General features: G+C 40.2%; 1 protein-coding gene across 9 annotated transcripts in view; it reads left to right on the plus strand.

The window, feature by feature from the left end:
- The window catches only part of WDTC1 (WD and tetratricopeptide repeats 1), a 65,732-nt gene that overhangs the window by 21,048 nt on the left and 25,923 nt on the right, over positions 1-18,761 (plus strand). The gene's annotated exons all lie outside the window — the stretch shown is intronic.

Raw genomic sequence — 18,761 nt, forward strand, 5'->3', positions numbered from 1 at the left:
AGTGTTGTCCTGACCAGTCCATGGAAAGCCAGGCCTTCAGTCCAGAAGTTCAGCTTTTTCATCATGTCCAACACAGAGACACTCTATAATGTTAGTTCCAGTCCCTTTCCTTCCTCCAGATCATGTTTTGAATCCAACTTTTAGCTGTCCTATCCAACTTAGTGTTATCTGTAGGTTGAGTTAGAATTCTCTTTGCTGGGGTGCCTGGGTGGCTCAGTCAGTTAAGCATCTGCCTTCAGCTCAGGTCATGATCCCAGGGTCCTGGGATAGAGCACCGCATCAGAACTCCCTGCTTGGTGGGGAGTCTGCTTCTCTGTCTCCCTCTGCCTGCCACTCCCCCTGTTTGTACTCCCTCTCTCTCCCTCTCAAATAAATGAATAAAATCCTTAAAAAAAAAAAAAATTCTCTTTGCTTCCTTCAAGTTAGTGTTTATAAGTGATCATGTTGATCTTAGAAAAAGACTAGGAAGAGGGCGCCTGGGTGGCTCAGTCATTAAGCGTCTGCCTTCGGCTCGGGTCATGATCCCAGGGTCCGGGGATCGAGCCCCGCATCAGGCTCCCTGCTCAGCGGGAAGCCTGCTTCTCCCTCTCCCACTCCCTCTGCTTGTGTTCCCTCTCTCGCTGTCTCTCTCTCTGTCAAATTAAAAAAAAAAAAAAAAAATCTTTAAAAAGAAGAAAAAGACTAGGAAGAAATTTATTGAATGTTCACAGTGTTATCTCGAGGTAGTGAGATTACAGATGATTGTTACTGCTTTCTTTTAATTATAAATTTTTATCCATTTAAAAATATAACTATATTAATACTGATGATCTTGAAAAGATAATTAAAAGTTACTTCTTAGTCCCATCTCCCTAATAGCAATGCTATTAGCATTTTGTGTGTAGAGACTAGGGCCCAAGATCTAGCTGTGGAGACACTCCAGCTTTTAGAAGTTGATTACAAGCTAAGGAGATTAAAAAGTTACCCAAGAAATAGTGCTCAGTGAAGTAGAAAGGAAACAAAACCAGGAGAGTGTAAAGGCCACGTAAGGAGAATATTTTAAGAAAGAAGGAGTGGTCACTTCTACTCAGTGCTTTTGAAAGGTTGAGTAAGATGAGGACAGAACAACAACTGTGGTCTTTACTGGAGTGGTGGGAATAGAGGCTAGATTGGAGTGGTTGTGAGAGTGAATTGGAGGTAAAGAAGTGACAACCATATTGTAGACAGCTTTCTTTTTCTCTCTCTCTTTTTTTTTAAATCCTTTTTTTTTTTTTTTAAAGATTTTATTTATTTATTTTGACAGAGAGAGACAGCAAGAGAGGGAACACAAGCAGGGGGAGTGGGAGAGGGAGAAACAGGCTTCCCGCTGAGCAGAGAGCCCAACATGGGGCTCGATCCCAGGACCCTGGGATCATGACCTGAGCTGAAGGCAGACACTTAACGACTGAGCCACCCAGGTGCCCCTTTTTTTCTCTTAAAAAAGAGAGTGATGGAAATTTATTTATATATATATTACAAACTTTTCCCCCAGATGAGAGGAGCTAGGATGTAATCAGTAAAAAGGGTAAACTATGAAAGATATCTTCTCTTGCCCCTCTCCGTCTACATTCACCTTCCTTCAACTGTCTTGTTCTCCTGTCTTTGAGTTGGCTTTAACCAATGGGGGGTCATTTCAGAAAATTGGAGGAAGAATGGCATCTTTTTTATTCCCTCACTTCTTTCCTTCAAAGTCATTTTGTTTTGTTTTTGTTTTCAGCTTTACTGAGTTGTGTAGACAATTCTTGAAACAACTTTATTTACAAAAGGAAATGGAGAACTGGAGAAGTGGCTGGGTCTATCGGATCAAAGGAGATATTTATAAGAATGGGAAGAAATACTAGCATGTGACTGTATGTTGATGGCAGGGGAAGGTTTGCTGATATAGGAGGACAGAATAATTGAAGGAGCAGAGTCCTGGGGAAGGTTGGAGGGGATGGGTTTCAGAGTTCAAGCAGTTCAGGCCTTTGATAAAACCCAAGACATTTCTTTCATTGTTCCAGGGTCCAGTGGGTCTGGGATCAGGAGCAAGGCATAGACTGGAGTAAAAACTGAAGCGTCATTGACAGAGAGATAGTCTATAGTAGCAGTTTTCAAAGTGTTGTCTGCAGACCCCTGGGAATCCCCACAACTTTTTCAAGGGAATCCATGAGGTCAAAACTACTTTCATTGTAGTATCAAGACATTGTTTGCAAAACAAAAATTAATTCATTTAAAATTTGCAAAAAATGGGGTGCCTGGGAGGCTCAGTCGGTTAAGCGTCTGCCTTTGGCTCAGGTCATGATCTCGGGGTCCTGGGATTGAATCCTGCATTGGGCTCCCTGCTCAGCGGAGAGTCTGCTTCTCCCTCTGCCCCTCTCCTGCTTGTGTTCTCTCTCTCTCAAATAAATAAATACAATCTTAAAAAATAAATAAAATTTGCAAAAAAAAAAAAAGTGAGTAAAACTATTGTCACCTTAGCATGGATTAAGGCAAATAGCATCAAACCGTCATCGACTTATTAACACCATGCATTTGCAGTAACCAGAAAAAAGCAGGTTTTACTTAACATGTCCTTGATGTGAAGCAATAAAAATTACTAGTTTTATTAAATTTCAACCCTTAACGTATATATCTCTTTAGTATTCTGTATTATGGGATGGGAAGTACACATAAAGTCCTGTTGCTGCGAACTGCACTATGATGGTTGTTCTGAGGAAAAAGCACTTGTGCAGTTGTTTGAGTTGCAAGCCCCACTAGCCAGTCTTTTCATCTGAAAGAAGTACCATCTGAAAGAAGTACCATCTGAAAGAACCAGACAAAAACAGTGGTTATTCAGATACGAGTATTTGGCAGACATTTTCTTAAAAATGAATGAACTGAGCTGTCACTTCAAGAAAAACAACTGACAGTATTTGTTGCCAAGGATAAAACTTGAACTTCTAGGCAAAAAAAGAGAGAATATAGGAAAACTTGTATCTGCCATAATGAGCTTGATAACTTCTCAATATTTAAAAGGTTTTTTTGACGAGATCTGTGGTGATAAAAACAAATGTCAACAGTGTTGTATGATGAATATTAACATTGAAGATCTTTAAATTCAGTGAGTCACTGTTTTCAAAATGACTAATGTATGATGTAACAGACTCATACATGTGTAAAAGACCTATGCATAACACAAACTAGACCAATGTGCTTTAACATAGCAAGGTACCAATAGTTCCTTTATGTGGTTTCAGATTCTACATTGTAACTTAAGAAACCATTACTTGTGGAGTTTTGGTGCAGTATCAAAGAAGGAGATCTATATTATCTGAAAAGGCTATCAAAATACTCCTCCCTATTGCAACTAATTATCTTTGTGAGGCTGTATTTTCCTTATATACTTCAACCAAAATAACATATGGCAACAGACAATGCAAAAGTAGGTATGAGAACCCACTTACCTTCCATTAAGCTAGACATTATGTAAAGCAATGCCACTCTTTTTATTAAATTCTTTTGTCTTAGAAAATATATTTACTTTTCTTTTAAAACATGTTAACATCATTTTTGTTATTTTTAAATGAAAATAATATGAAATATTTCCATTTTAATTTCTAATATGGGGTAAATATCAATAAATATAACCCCTATATACAAAAGCTCTTTGGGATCCTCAGTAATTTTTTTCAAGTTTTTTTTTTTTTTTTTTTTTTGAGAGAGAGCGAGAGAGAGCATGAGCGGGGAGGAGAGGGAGAAGCAGGCTCCCTGCTGAGCAGGGAGCCCAATGCAGGACTTGATCCCAGGACCCTGAGATCATGATCTGAGTCCAAGGCAGACACTTAACCGACTGAGCCACCCAGGCAGGCGCCCCTGGCATCCTCAGTAATTTTTAATAGTGAAAGGGGTCTTGAGACTAAGAAGTTTGAGAATCACTAGTCTATAGGAGCCATGAAACAGGATGAGTGGATAATGTCACTTGGGGACAAAGTAGGAAGTGAGAGAAGCAAGCTTAGGACCAGGAACCAAGTTTGTTCAACATTTAGAGATTGCCTGTTACTGCCCTTCCTCTATCCACAGGAACCAGAAAGAATAGGCACAGAGGTGGGAGAACATAGTATCAGGGAAGCCAAGGAGGAGGGAAAGTTCAAATGGTACTGAGTTTTAGAGTCTTAACTCCCAAAAAGCTATCTTATTTCCCTCTTTCCTACTTTGAGGTTGGAGGGGATATCTTTTTGTGACTCTCCCCGCCCCCCAACAAATAGTAATTAAGATACCATTATGAGTCATATGACCTTGGTTAGGTAAGTCTAACTTCACCCATTTCTTCATCAGTAAAATAACATCCATATCCTGTTTGTTAGGTTGGTGAGGAGGGATAAACAAGTTAATTTATGTAAAATTATGTAAAAATACTTAGCACAGTGCCTAGCATATGGTAAAAGTCATGTTATATAGCCCTCAAATATTAGCTGGTATTATTGTTATTTGTAGAAAGCTCTTAAAAGTTTCCTAAGATGCCGATTGGATGGCATCTAACTTTTTAAAACACTTTACTGTCATTTCCTTTCCTTGTTTTATTTCCTACCCATTGTCACATATGAACTCTATTAGTTAACAGCAGTTCATGTCTAGCATTAGGAAGAGGTGATTATTTGGAGCTGGAGGTGGGATGAAAGTGGTAAAATCAACAGTAAAAGCTCCTACCTTTTTGTGGTTATTGATTATAATATTCTTTATTATCTGGGGAAGATTTTTTTCCTGGATTTCCTAATTTACTACTGTGTATGCTTTTGAAAAATTCAAAAGGATAACTTAAAGAGAACTCCTAGGACACAGTGCTGAACATTTAGTAGATGTTCACTAGAAACCTGTTGGTTTGATTGGCTTTTTTGATTTTCTGTATTAGAGTTCGCTTTTTTAATCTTATCCCCATATCACTTCTCTACCTTCCAGCTTAATAATCCTGCCCTATTTTTACTTTTTGACTTTCTAGTTTGCATTTTGAGTTTAACCAGTCTGGTATTTTGTTACCTTTCCTGTATATGTAGAATTTATACCCGCAGAGATGCCTATTTAAAAAGCATCCAAGTTAACTTTGATAACTTTATTTCTTGGATATTCTTTCCATTGCATTCATCCTGCCAGTTCTGTAAGCTTCTGAAAAGTCTACTTTGCAAAGCTAATTTTCTTTATTTTTCATATTTCTTTCCTGAATGTTTTCTAAGAATAGTTTCCATCCACCTTTACCTGAATTAATTTTGTTCCTAGTGCTTTCTTCCTAAGGAAGATCTGAATCAAGAAGTACATCAATCTGTTGTATTCATCTCTCTTTTATATTAGGAAATTGTCCTTAACACTCTTAAATCTTGGCACTTAAAAATTTTTATTTTTATTTTATTTATTTATTTATTTATTTTTAAGATTTTATTTATTTGTGAGAGAGAGAATGAGAGACAGCATGAGAGGGAGGAGGGTCAGAGGGAGAAGCAGACTTCCTGCTTCTGAGCAGGGAGCCCGATGTGGGACTCGATCCCGGGACTCCAGGATCACGACCCGAGCCGAAGGCAGTCGCCTAACCAACTGAGCCACCCAGGCACCCATGCACTTAAAAATTTTTAAACTAAATCATGATCTAAAACTGCTCATTGTACTCTAATCAAAAATCAAAGTACTTAGCACAGTACTTAGCACTAGCATCTCTTCTTTGACCTGGAGGTTTGGATGGATGACATGAATGATGCTTCTTAAACATTTTCTTCACCTAGCATCTGACTATTAGGTCCTTTCCTTTTTTATTTACTTATTTTTTTTTTTAAAGATTTATTTATTTGATAGAGAGAGACACAGCGAGAGAGGGAACACAAGCAGGGGGAGGCGGAGAGGGAGAAGCAGGCTTCCTGCCGAGCAGGGAGCCCGACGCGGGGCTCGATCCCAGGACCCTGGGATCATGACCTGAGCCGAAGGCAGATGCTTAACGACTGAGCCACCCAGGCGCCCCTACTTATTTTTGATTAAACATTCATATAGTTCCAATTTGTTTTTTAAGATTTTATTTCTTTTTTGACAGAGAGACAGAGAGGGAACACAGCAGGGGGAGTGGGAGAGGGAGAAGCAGGCTTCCTGCGGAGCAGGGAGCCCAACACAGGGCTCAATCCCAGGACCCTGGGATCATGACCTGAGCTGAGGGCAGACACTTAATGACTGAGCCACCCAGGCATCCCATATAGTTCTAATTTTAAAAGTTTAAAAGATCATCTCCTTCCCATTCTTTCTCAGCCACCTAATTTACTTCCCTGGAATCAACTAGTCAGTTTTAGTATCATTCCAGAGAAATTTTATGCATAAAATCTCACCCTTTTCCACAATGTTAGCTTAACATACTTACTGCTTTGTACCTTAAGTCTTTGAATTTAAAAATATTTTATGATTTAGTATATCAGCACATAAAGAAAGATTCTTTCATGGCTTCAGAGTAATTTTTTTTAAAGATTTTATTTATTTATTTATTTTTTATTTTTTATTATTTATTTATTTATTTATTTGAGAGAGAGAGCATGAGAGGGGGGAGGGTCAGAGGGAGAAGCAGACTCCCTGCCGGGCAGGGAGCCCGATGCGGGACTCGATCCCAGGTCTCCAGGATCATGACCTGAGCTAAAGGCAGTCGCTTAACCAACTGAGCCACCCAGGCGCCCGATTTATTTATTTTTTAAAAATACTTTATTTGACAGAGAGAGACACAGCCAGAGAAGGAACACAAGCAGAGAAAATGGGAGAGGGAGAAGCAGGCTTCCTGGTGAGCAGGGAACCCAACAAGGGGCTCGATCCCAGAACCCTGGGATCATGACCCGAGCCGAAGGCAGACGCTTAATGACTGAACCACCCAGGCGCCCCAAAAGATTTTATTTATTTGACAGAGAGAGATAGCGAGAGCAGGAACACAGCAGGGGGAGTGGGAGAGGGAGAAGCAGGCTTCCCACCGAGCAGAGAGCCCGATGTGGGGCTCGATCCCAGGACCCCGGGATCATGACCTGAGCTGAAGTCAGATGCTCAACAACTGAGCCACCCAGGCGCCCCTCAGAGTAATTTATTTAAACTGTCCCTGTTGGGGCGCCTGGATGGCTCAGTTGGTTAAGCGACTGTCTTCGGCTCAGGTCATGATCCTGGAGTCCCAGGATCGAGTCCCGGGTTGGGCTTCCTGCTCAGCGGGGAGTCTGCTTCTCCCTCTGACCCTCCCCCCTCTTGTGCTATCTCTCTTTCATTCTCTCCCTCTCAAATAAATAAAATCTTTAAAAATAAATAAATAAACTGTCCCTGTTGGCAGACATGTAGATTACTTACAGTCTTTTGTACATACATTATTCCTTGCAATATCATTGGCACATTTTGGTGTCTGTCTATAGGATAAAAACCTGTGAGTGGAATTAGGTCAGAGGGTACACGCGTCTGTGATTTTTAGATAATTATTATCAAAATTACCTTTCATGGGCACCTGGGTGGCTCAGGTGGTTAAGTGTCTGCCTTGGGCTCAGGTCATGGTCCCAGGGTCCTAGGATCAAGCCCTGCAGTGGACTCCCTGCAGGGAGCCTGCTTCTCCCTCTCCCTCTACTGTTCCCCCTGCTGTGCTCTCTCACTCTCTTTGTCAAATAAATAAAATCTTAAAAAACAAAAAGAAACAAAAACCAAAATTATCTTTCATGGAGTTTGTACTAAATTATACTTCTTTTACACTCCTTCATTCTTTGAGCAGTGCTCAACAAATGTTGTTCTCTCCCCAACCCCAATCTCTACTCCTCCATGTGTCCCCCATTATTCTGAGAAATTTCACAAATGAGTGAAACTTGCTGGGCTAGAGAGATCACAGCTTAGTTTCCTAAAAAGAAATGTAGTCTACATTGATGCCTGAGAGATGGATGGGAGGAGCTAGATTTGGGAATTGATAGGGAGAGAAAAAGTGCTAGGTTGGCGGAATAGCATATGAGCGATGCAAGAGAGAATAGAGGGTACTCAGTTCAGAACAGGTGGTCACAAAATACAAGTGGGAGAAGGATGACAGATGAGGTTGGTTGAGATGAGTGTGGGTGAAATGGTCCTAATAAAAGACATAGTAAACTGTGTTGAAGACTATGGACTTTATCCTAAGGTCAGTGGAGAGCCATTGAATGGTTTCTACAATAGAAGCAATAGGATCAGAATTAAGCTATAAAAAAACTTATCTTGGCTTCAAAATGAAGATTGCATAGGTTTAAATATAGCCAGACTAGGGCGCCTGGTGGCTCAGTCAGTTAAGCGTCTGACTCTTGGTTTCTGCTCAGGTCCTGATCTCACAGGCTGTGGGATCGAGCCTCATGTCAGGCTCCATCACAGTGTGGGCTTGGGATTCTCTTTTTCCTCTCCCTCTGTCCCTCCCTCTGCTCATGCACGCACTCTATTTCTCTCTCTAAAATAAATCAATCTTTAAAAATTAATAATAAATAAATAAATAAAGCCAGACCAGCTAAGGAGCTGTGGCAGTGATTCAGGAAGAGGCGGTAGGTTACCTGACCCTAGATAATGGTAATTTGGATAGAGAGAAATCAGTGAGTTTGAAAGACATTTAAGAGATAGAATAAACAGAATTCTTGGTGGCTTGATGTGAAAAGTTAGGCAAAGAGAAGTCAAGGGTGAAGGTCAAGTTTCTGACTTGACTGGCAGAGTAAATGATAGTATCATTCACTAAGGGAAGCACTGGAAAAGGAATAGGTTTGAGGGGAAAGATAAGCTCAATATGGATGTTCTGGAGTTGTATGTTATGCGTTATCTAGTGCTTTCTGGATAGGTAGTTGGAATACTTGGGTCTGAGCTTAAGATAAAGGTACACACTGGAGACGTTGATTTGGAAGCAGGGAACAGCATAGAGTTTGGAACAATGAAAGAGTTGTAATTGCCTTTGGGGAATGTGCAGAGTGGGAAGAAAGCCTAGGATAGAGACATAAAGAAGACCAACATAAGGGCCACATGAACAAAGAATATGCAAAGGGTACCAAGAAAGAGTAACTAGAGGAGTAGGAAGGAAAACAGAGAGAGATGGTGATGTCACAGAACCCAGAAGAATAAAGTTTCATTGAGGAGGAAGTAGTCAGCACTATCAAATACTGCCAGGGGCCAAGTAAGATAAGGATTAAGAAATGTCCATTGATTTAGGGCAAGGAAGCTACAGTAGTTACCTTGGCAAGAGCCATTTTTATGGTGTGTGGTATAGATGATAGAAGTGGGTTGAGGAATTACTGGGAAGTAAGGAAGTGAAAATATTGAGTATAGGCTACTCTCAGTCTGGCTATGAAGGGGAAGAGAAATGGAAGGCCATAGCTAGATGTGGATTTGGCATCAAGGAAGTACTTTTCTAGGTTAGAGGAACCTGTGCTTGTTTAATTCCAAGGGGAAGGAATCAGTGGAGAAAAGGGAAAGTTAAAGATACAGGAGAGCTAGAATATCATTCAGGGTTGGGGTTTTGTCAGATGAATGTTGCAAGAGAATGATTTTAGTAATGAATCATGTATTCTTAGGGGAATAGGAAGGGAAATAAAGACATGAGGCAGCATGTAAAGAGAGAATAGAGAGGTTGACTGGACTTTGAGGATTTTTTAGGATGAAGAATCAGTGAGGCATGACTTGAGATTATATATATACACACACTCTCTCTTCACTTACCAATATATCTTGGAAATCACTTGTATCATTTCATAGAGTTCTTTTTCATAGCTACATAGTACTGTATTATGTAGATGAGCCAAGATTTATTCAGTAAATATCCCATGTATGGACTCTTAGAGTTGTTTCTAATAGTTATAACAATACGATAATGAATAACCTTACGTATATGTATTTTAGTATTGCTGGACATGTATCTTTAAGGTAAAAACCTAGAAGTAGGAGTGCTGGCCAAAGGGTAAATGCATTTATGATTTTGTTAGACACTGCCAAATTTTCCTCCATGGGAGTTGTACCATTTTGCCTTCCCAGTAGTAATGCATGAGAGTGCCTCCTTCTCCACAACTCAGCAACAGACTGTGTGGTTAAGCTTTGGAATTTTTTTACCATTCTAACAGATGAAAAAATGGTATCTCAGTATAGTTTTAAGTTACATTTCTCTTATGAGTAAAATTGAATACCTTTTCCATATGTTTAAGGGCTTTTTAATATAATTTTTGCTGATTTTGGTGTAACAAAAGAGGGGGAATAAGAATTTTTGCAAACACAAGCATAGAATGGATAAGCAGAAAGTAATGAAATTGGTGACCCTCTAGCGGATGGAAGATACAGGGTGGAGAGGTTAGAGAAAAGGGAGTAACCCTTTTCTGGACCTTTTTGTAGAGTTTTTACTTTTAGAACCATGTTGAGGTTTTGCACATTCAAAAAGTAAAATAAAATCAGCAACGATGGGGAGGAGGGGGATGCCAACTAACCCAAGTAATTTTTGAACACAATACTTTGACTATATATATTCTTTGACCATATGTTTTTTGGGTTTTTTTAAGATTTTATTTATTTATTTGACAGAGAGAGAGAGAGACAGCGAGAGAGGGAACACAAGCAGGGGGAGTGGAAGAGGGAGAAGCAGGCTTCCTGCCAAGCAGGGAGCCCGATGGGGGGCTCGATCCCAGGACCCCGGGATCATGACCTGAGCCAAAGGCAGACGCTTAACAACCAAGCCACCCAGGCGCCCCTGACCATATGTATTTTAAAGACAAACTTTAGGGGTGCCTAGGGGGGGCTCAGTCGGTCTGCCTGTGGCTTGGGTCATGATCTCAGGGTCCTGGGATCAAGCCCCACATCTGGCTCCCTGCTCAGTGGGGAATCTGCTTCTCCCTCTCCCTGTGCTGCTCCCCCTGCTTGTGTTTTCTCCCTCCTTCCCTCTCTCTCTCAAGTAAATAGATAAAATCTTTAAAAAAAAAAATAGAGAGAGAGAGAGCGAGAATTGGTATATTGGCAGTAATTGAGTAAGAGAGCCAGAAAAGAAGATGAGATTGGAGGATTTAAATTTACTATTAATTAGGATTAATTCTAAGATGTTTTGGTATATATTTTCCTTGGACATCTTTGCTCAGCATTCCACGTCCCGCTTTAGTTACATGTACTAGCTCATCTTGTCTCAAGTGAGTTTTAATGTCCTAACTGGACAGGAGCCAAATATCCTGGGATTCCAGTTTGTAGCCTACAGTCCTCACTTTTTTGGGTGGCACTTTCATTTTTGGTTCCATCACCAGGATCTTCCAAGTCCACTTTAAAAATTTTGACCACACTGTGATCCATTCTATTTCTTTCACTTGTGGGATTTCTTGGCACAATGTTCCACACGTGGAAGAGAGAGGGAGAGAAAAGGAATCTCACTTTACAAATAAGGAAAATAAAATTGAGGATTTCCAAGGTCACATAAGTAGTAAAAATAAGATTAATAAGATTGTATCAGGCCTGTCTGGCCCCACAGTTTATAATTCTTTCTACCTCAACCATGTGTCTTTAGGGGTTTAGCGGCACCCGGCTGGCTCAATCAGTAGAGCATGTGATTCTTAATCTCTGGGTTGTGAGGTCAAGCCCCACACTGGGTGTAGAGCTTACTTTAATTAATGAATTAATTAGTTAGTGGGGCGCCTGGGTGGCTCAGTTGGTTAAGCACCTGCCTTCGGCTCAGGTCATGATCGTGGGATCCTGGGATTGAGCCATCAGGCTCCCTGCTCGGCGGGAAGCCTTCTTATCCCTCTCCCACTCCCCCTGCTTGTGTTCCTGCTATTGCTATCTCTCTCGTCAAATAAACAAAATCTTTTTTAAAATAAAAATAGTTCGTTGGTTTAACAAATAGTTCTTGGCTTGGTGGATTCATTCTCTTGCCTTATTAGTTTTCTTAATATTTTCCGTAAATAAGTTGCAAACATTACATATCTCACCTTCACAATCTGGCTTGGTTGCTTTTTTGTTCCTGTTTTGTTTCTTACATAATTTGAGCATAAATTCATTAGAAACAAGTCATATCAAACTAGATTGGTCTTCTTTTTGAATATGGTTAGTAGACCAGAGAAGTTTTATAGTATAACCTTATTCTAACAAAGACTTCTCAGAGGTGGGTTTTTTTTTTTGTAATATCCTTATAGAGAAGTAAATTACATACCAAGTTTATTAAATAGTCACCCACAAAGAAAAAGATGGAAGTGAGACCTGACTTTGTGAGAGATTTCAAGGAGTATTCTTTAGATCAGGGTTCAGCAAATTATGGCCTATGGGCCAAATCCAGCCTGCCACCAGTTTGTTAGCTTGTTTTAGTTTATTTTTTGTTTTATTGAAGTGTACAGTTCAGGGGTGCCTGGGTGGCTCAGCTGTTAAGCATCTGCCTTTGGCTCGGGTTATGATCCCAGGGTCCTGGGATCAAGCCCCGCATCGGGCTTCCTGCTCAGCAGAAAGCCTGCTTCTCCCTCTCCCACTCCCCCTGCTTGTGTTCCCTCTCACTTTGTCTCTCTCTGTCAAATAAAGAAATAAAATCTTAATAAATAAATAAAGAAGTGTACAATTCAGTGTGCTTTTTAGTATTTTCACAAAGTTGTGCAACTACCACCACTATCTAATTCTAGACATTTTTATTGCCCCCAAAGGAAACCTTTTACCCATATTAGTAGTTACTACCTATCCCTAGTAGCCACTAGCCACAACTTTTTGTCTCTGTGGATTTTCCTATTCTGGACATCTCATAAAAATGGAATCATACAATACATGGCTATTTTGTATCTGGCTTCTTTTACTTAGCATGATGTCTTCAAAATTCATCCACTTTGTAGCATGAATCAGTACTTCATTCCTTTTTATAGCCAAATAACATTCCATTATATGGATATACCACGTTTTGTTTATCCATTCATTGTTGGTGGACATTTTGGTTGTTTCCATTTTTTAGCTATCATGAATAATGCTGCTATGAACATTTGTGTACAAGCTTTTGTGTGATCGTGTATTTTCAGTTTCCTCAGGTATATACCTAAGAGTGGAATTGCTGGATCATATGTTTTTTGTTTGTTTTTATGTTTAATTTTTTGAGGAACTGCCAAACTGTTTTTCAAAGTGGCAGCACCATTTAACCTTCCCAGGAGAAATGTATGAGAGTTCTAGTTTCTCCAAATCCTCACATATATGATTTAAAATGTTTTTCTCCCATTTTGTGGGTTGTCTTTTCACTTTTTTGATAGTGCCTTTGACACAAAAGTTTTTAATTTTAATGAAGCCCAAATTATTTTTTTCCTTTTATGACTTGTGCTTTTGGTGTCATGTTTACAAAACCATTAATCATCAATTACAGCCCCACCACCAAAAAAAAGGGGGGGGGATACCATTGCCTAATCCAAGGTCACAAAGATTTATACCCATGTTTCCTTCTAAGAGTTTCATACTTTTTAGATCTCATATGTAGGTCCTTGATCCACTTTGAGTTAATTTTTGTATATAATGTGATGTAGGGGTCCAACTTCATTCTTTTGCATGTGGATATGCAAGCCACTGTCTTCAAAGATCCTTTAAGCTTGTTCCTAAAGGTGGATGTTCCTAACTTTTTCTAGGTTTTTTGGTATCTCTCTCCTTCATTATGATAGAACTTTGTCTCATGTTGCCATGGACATGGACCTGTTTTTGTTTATCCTACTATTTATTCCCTTTTTTCCCAGTACTTTATACATAATGGGTATTGAATAAATGAATTTTCTATGTGGTCATAGTTTAGGGTAGCAATTTAATAGCTGCAGAAAATAACCCTTTTGGAAAAGTAAGTAAATAGGAAGGAATGCAGTTGTTCAAGATGTGTACCCTTTCTGAGTATCCTAGCCATGTGGGAGGGGTCTTTGAGAGCAGGATCTGGAAGATACACACATAAGTATCCCAGGTATATGAGAGAGTATACCTGAGGACTAGTCCAGGGGTGGGGGCCGGCGTTTACCAAAGTGTGCTTGCATATATTACATTACATCATTTGATCTTCACAGTGATCTTGTCAGGTTTACATGATCTTCATCCCAATTTCTAAATGAAAAATATGAGGTTTGGAGAGTCTTTTTTTTTTAAGATTTTATTTATTTGTCGGAGAGCGAGCAGAAGCAGGGGGAGTGGCAGGCAGAGGGAGAAGCAGGCTCCCCACTGAGCAAGGAGCCTGATGTGGGATTTGGTCCCAGGACCCTGGGATCATGACCTGAGCCAAAGGCAGATACTTAACCAACTGAGCCACCCAGGCATCCCAGTTTGGGGAATCTTATGTGACTACTCATACACCTAGGAAGAGGCCAAGCCAGAGTTGAACCCCGACAACTCTTTTTACTTTACAATTCTGATTGTCACTAACCAACTTCACCTTGTTGTATAAAATAAATTTGGACAAAAGGCTCTCTAGTCCCTTTGGTTATACCAGGATACACACTGATTTGTAGACTTCCTAACTCTTTGCTTCCCCCCCCCCTTTTTTTAATTCCCTTATACAATGGTTCCTATTTTTTTTCCTCTAGAAATGAATGACTAGAATGACTTTTATTATTTTCCCCTTATGGATCCCACATTTCAATAGATTGCTGTCCACTAACTTGTACTTTTTTATTTATTTTCAAAGATTTTATTTAGTATTTGAGAGAGAGAGAGAGAGGCGAGAGGATGCACACACAAATGGGGGAAGAGGGAGAGGGACAAGCAGACTCCATGCTGAGTGTGGAGCCTGACACGGGACTCAGTATCATGACCCTGAAATCATGACCTGAGCCAAAATCAAGAGTCAAGACACTTAATTGACTGAGCCACCCAGGCGCCCCTACTAACTTGTATTTATTAATAATGTTTCCCATTTTATTTTTAAAGATTTTATTTATTTATTAGAGAGAGAGACAGTGAGAGAGGGAACACAAGCAGGGGGAGAGGGAGAAGCAGGCTTCCTGCCGAGCAGGGAGCCCGATGTGGGGCTCGATCCCAGGACGCTGGGATCGTGACCTGAGCCGAAGGCAGACGCTTAACCGACTGAACCACCCAGGCGCCCCATAGTGTTTCCTGTTTTAATACACTTTCCACACCATTACGGCTCATCAGGCTCCTGAGTAGCACAGGTGATATACTTAGCATTACAACCCAGATTTTATAAGGGTCCCTGGGTGGCTCAGTCAGTTGAGTGTCCGACTTTTGGTTTCAGCTCAGGTCATGATCTCAGGGTCATGATATTGAGCCCCACACCTGACTGTGCGCTCAACAGGGAGTCCGCTTGAGATTTACTCTCTCTCCCTCTGCCCCTTCCCCCTCCACACACTCTTCTCTCTCTTTCTCAATAAATAAATAAATCTTAAAAAAAAACACACAGATTTTATATATTTCCAGTCAAATGCCAAAAAACAAAACAACAAAAAAATAACATTAGGTCTAGTCTCGGCTGACCAGCCACCTGTAAATGTTCTTTTCCCACTAGAATTTTAAAATACATCAACTCAGGACGCCTGGGTGGCTCAGTCGGTTAGGTGTCTGCCTTCAGCTCAGGTCATGATCCCATGACCCTGGGATTGAGTCCTGTGTCAGGCTCCTTGCTCAGCGGGGAGCCTGCTTCTCCCTCTGCCTGCCGCTCCCCCCTCTTGTGCTGTCTCTCTCTCTGTCAAATAAATAAAATCTTTTTAAAAAATGCATCAACTCACCAAATTTGCAACTAACTTATATGTACAACACTAAGGTAGAGGTGGGTATGGTTTAACCTTTGGAGGAATATTCCATAGCCATTTGAAGTTTATAAGGAGATTATAATAACATAGGCAAAGGCTAATGTTACATGTTTGGAGAAGAGGAGGAGAAAACAAAACGTCATCAGTTCTGTGAGGACAGGAGATGTGTCTGTTTGACTCAGTCATGTCTCTCTGAGCCCAGTATAATACTGGCAGGCACATAGCATTTAAGTTTTAGGCGATACAGCTCAGAATTTAAAAAGGCGGTCTGACATCATGGTTAACAGCCAAGCTCTGGAATCTGTCAGACGTGGGTTCATAATCTGGCTATACTATTTACACAATGTGGGGCTACACTAACACAATTTCCTCATCTGAAAAATCCAAATGGTAACGATGTTTCCATCATAAGACCATTGTAAAGATTAACTAAAAGCATATATATGGGGCATCTGTGTGTCTCAGTTAAGCTTCTGCCTTTGGCTCCGGTCATGATCCCAGGGTCCTGGAATTGAGCCCCGCATTGGGCTCTCTGCTCAGCAGGGAGCCTTCTTCTCCCTCTCCCCTTAAATAATAAAAATCTTTAAAAAATAAATAAAAATAAAAGCATATATGGAGGTCACTGTAGTGTCCCTGGTACATGGTGAGATAGTGCTCAGTATATATCAGCTATTACTATTGCTATTATTATTATTACTTTTTTCTCTCTTTATTGAGGTATGATTAACACAAAAATAAAGTCATAGGTCTCAAGTATTGAGTTAGATGAGTTTTGACACTTGTATAACTACTACCTGCAGCAAATTGGAAAGTACTTCCATCACCATAGAAAGTTCTCATGGTGCCCTTTCCAGTCAACCCTTCTACCTCAGAGCAACCACTTTCTGGCTTTTGTCTCCAAAGATTAGTTTTGCCTGTTCTTTACTTAATGTAAGTGGAATTAGATAGTGTATTTTTGTATGTGTTTGGCTTCTCTTGCTTAGCATAATTTTTTGAGTTTCATCCGTGTTGCATGTATCTATAGCCCGTTCCTTTTCATTGCTGAATAGTATTTCACTGTGTGGATAGACTGCATTTTATTTATACCTTTTCTGTTGATGACCATTTGAGTTAATTCCAGTTGGAGCTTTGATTTATTTATTTTTTATTTTTTTAAGATTTTATTTTTAAGTATTCTCTATACCCAACATGGGGCTCCAGCTCACAAACCGAGATTAAGAGTCACACACTCCATCGAGCCAACCAGGTGCTCCTGGAGCTTTTAAAAATAAAGCATCTATGGATATTCTTATGTCAGTCTTTGTGTGGATAAATGTTTTAATTTCTTTCAAGTAATTACCTAGGAATGGAATTTCTGGGTCATAGGGTAGATATAAGCTTAACTTTCCATGAAACTGCCGAGTGGTCTTTAAGGTGATGGTAGCAATGAGATCTCTTTTTAAATGGGCAGTAATAAGCATGACATCTGAGGTATGCAGCATAGCCAGAGAAATATTTTGGGGTTATATTGACCTGGGTTCCCAGCTGGACTCTGATGTTTATAATTTGTGTGACCCTGGGTAAGTAATTTTGTATCTCAGAGACTTGGTCTTACCTGTGGAAAGGGAGTGATAATGAGATCATATATATTAATATCTAGCATTCTACCTACTAGTGTCATATGAAGGTGGGGCTGTAGTGCAGGCTATAAGGGGTACGTAGTCTGTAAAGAATTTATTTATTTATTTATTTTTTAAAGATTTTATTTATTTATTTATTTGACAGAGAGAGACACAGCGAGAGAGGGAACACAAGCAGGGGGAGTGGGAGAGGGAGAAGCAGGCTCCCCGCCGAGCAGGGAGCCCGATGCGGGGCTCGATCCCAGGACCCTGGGATCATGACCTGAGCCGAAGGCAGATGCTTAATGACTGAGCCCCCCAGGCACCCTGTAAAGAATTTAAAAGCAGTAATAAAACCCATTGTAAATCCATTTGCTTTTTATCATCATTATGCACCTAAAATTCTGAGCACTGTTAGGATAAAATACTTCCTCCTGCCTCCTCCTCCTCCCATATACCACACCACCCAGCAGATTATAGGGACTTACAACAAATAGTAATTATAATCAATATTTAACAAAGTTAAACAGGAACCAAGAGGTTGTAACTTGGAGTGTAAGTGAGATTTAAGACTTTTCTTGCAGGTTCTCTGTGCACTTTCTGTTTCCTCTAGGTCCCTGATGTGCAAAGCTCACCCTAAATAGCAGTATTTCCAAGGGTCCAGGGAGGCACACAAAGGTCTGTTCCTCTCTAGGAGCTGTCTCTAAGCAGTCCCTCTTCTCACTTCCTTAAAAGTTTGAGGTTTTATCCCTTTATTGTTTACTCACATTTTAATTCTGGTATGTCATAGGCATATTTTCTTCCATTGTATTCCACAGTGTAATTACAGATTGTGACCATATATCTAAGCCAGCCTTAGTTATCAAGGCCAAAATAACTCCTCTTAAACACTCTGTTCCTTATAAAGTAGCTTCCCAAACAGGTGTTCTACCTTACAGAGACTTTTATTAATACTTTTTGTCAATAGTTACTTTGTATTTTTGTAGAATCTGATTTGAGCTTTATCTCTATACTCCCTTCAACTTACCCACCTCTAAGCTAGGTTTTACCATGTGAAAATTAATCATAAGTATCATATTTGTCTACTCTGGCCTGTCTTCTGTCCTTTAGATGGGTTACTGATTTGAGGACAAATAACAATAATTCTAGAGGCATTCATCCATTTCTCAGACAGTACTTAAGAGCTCAGGCTCTCAAGTTAAAATCCTGCTTCCTGTCCTCACTGTTAGTGGTGCCACATTAGGCAGGTCCAGTGTGTGGGGGGTTTTGTTTCTTTTCACACACGATCAAGCAATTCTCCAACACCAAACGGGTGCCCTACAATTTAACTCAATTCTGACATTATCGATCTGGCGATAGATAGCATCACATTGCACAGGTTAAGGGCTTAGTCTTATAAGACGGCCCCGCCGCCCCTTGCACCACCCCCTGCAGATGCCAGTCACAGGCCCAGGTTATATCACCTGTAGTTCTGACCAACCGTCCATAGATTGGA

The sequence above is a fragment of the Leptonychotes weddellii genome, chromosome 4 (genome assembly GCF_054177405.1).
Source record: "Leptonychotes weddellii isolate Sample4059 chromosome 4, ASM5417740v2, whole genome shotgun sequence".
Classification (NCBI taxonomy): domain Eukaryota; kingdom Metazoa; phylum Chordata; class Mammalia; order Carnivora; family Phocidae; genus Leptonychotes; species Leptonychotes weddellii.